This window comes from Octopus bimaculoides, chromosome 2 (assembly GCF_046866305.1).
Source record: "Octopus bimaculoides isolate indiv1 chromosome 2, ASM4686630v1, whole genome shotgun sequence".
NCBI classification, from domain to species: Eukaryota; Metazoa; Mollusca; class Cephalopoda; order Octopoda; family Octopodidae; genus Octopus; species Octopus bimaculoides.
This window is the reverse complement of record NC_142929.1, coordinates 158,627,864-158,629,501: the sequence shown is the minus strand read 5'-3', so window position 1 is coordinate 158,629,501 and position 1,638 is coordinate 158,627,864.

Below are 1,638 nucleotides of genomic sequence, written 5' to 3'. Positions count from 1 at the left end.
TCATCGAAAATGGGCGCTAAGGCGCGCGTGTCCGAGATCCTGGTCTTACTGGCAGCTGTTATGTCTAATTTTCACCACCTAAGATCATTCAGTAAGCAACCTTGCTTCCATGACGACTCCAGACCAAGTACATATATACTGCCCACTCTAAGCAATGTCATATTAGACGATGGGAATGTGTGAAAGTAGGAGAGAGAGCTACTTACGAAGGCTTTGTAGGGGAATGGGAGTGCTTACTCTGCCCCTCTCGTTGGATGTGGGTTTTTTTCCTCAACAGTTCCTTGTAAAGTCTGATATTGCGGTCCTTTTGAAAGTCCCCTACAAACTGGGTGTATCTATATTTCAAAATTTTGTAGTCGCTTTGAGTAGCTTTGAATAATTTTATGTGTGTCGGTGTATTGGTGGTTGGTGTGACATAATTGGATTCATTAATATCCATGTGTTTGTAGATCTGTTCTATTAATTCGTTACATTTTGTGCTTATAACCGTGAGATTTATAATGTCTGGATTATGATCATTTGGTGGAATGCAATCCAACTGTTCTGTATGTAGGCTGTGTTGTGTTTGTGATGGTTTTGGAGGTTGTGGTGGTAGTGACGGTGATGATGTTATTGTTGCCTCTGCGTGTGTAGGTGAGTTTATGCATGGTGTGCTGTTGTTATTATTCCTTCCCTCCTCCATTTTCTCGTACCTTCCTGTTTCGTTTTCGAGTTAACGTTTGTGCTTTTGTGCTCTTCCGTATTTTCCTTCCTTTTCATGTGAATATTTGCCATGCCTGTCCCTCCTTATTTCTGTCGTTTTCGTTGTCCGAATAGGGGAGGAGTATTTCTTCCGCAGGTATTTGTTTACTGTTGGCATTGTTAATGATGTTGCCATTACTTTTGGTGGGGAGTTCCCTGTTGCTGCCTTTGTTGTTGCTGCTCGTGATGTGGTCGTTGTTGTTTGTGATGTGGTTGTTGCTGCTGCTGTGCATTCTGCTTGACGTTGTGCAACGTTGTGCAGTTGTTTCCACTCCACTTGTTGTTGTAGCTGCAGCTTCTGCCGGTGCTGTAGTGGTTTTTGTGGATGCTGGTGTGTCCAATTGTCTCTGGTGGTGTTGTTGCTGTTTTTGCTGCTGCTGCTGACGCTGCCGTCTTTATGATTGTAGTGGCGTTAATGGTTGCTGCGGTTCCTTTTTTCCTTCTTTCTTTCTTTCTTTCTTTCTTTCCTTCAGGCAATAGGCACTGATGTGACCTGAATCGCCATAGAAGTAACATCTCAGCCTTCTTCCTTCCACGATCACCTGCAGATACTGGACTCCAGGGATTTCTATTAGAGCAGGAATTTTCTCTACAATTTCTGGTTTTACTTGCAGTAGAATTTCCAACCTTATCCTAACCCAGTTCTCTTTTTTGGGGGGATTTTTGGATTTGGGAATTTCTAAGAGACTCCTAGGATCTTCCAGCACCACGGCTTTCACTACCTACAAGAAATCGATCTTTCATGGACAGACATCTGTACATGATTTTTTTTTTGTTTTTTTGTTGTTTTTTTTATTGCCTCTAGTAGGCTTTGAGGCACATTTAGTGTGGCATTTCTTCACGTCTTATAATCCTCTCAGCTTCCTTTAAATGTTCTTCCTTATCCTTTAACAACAT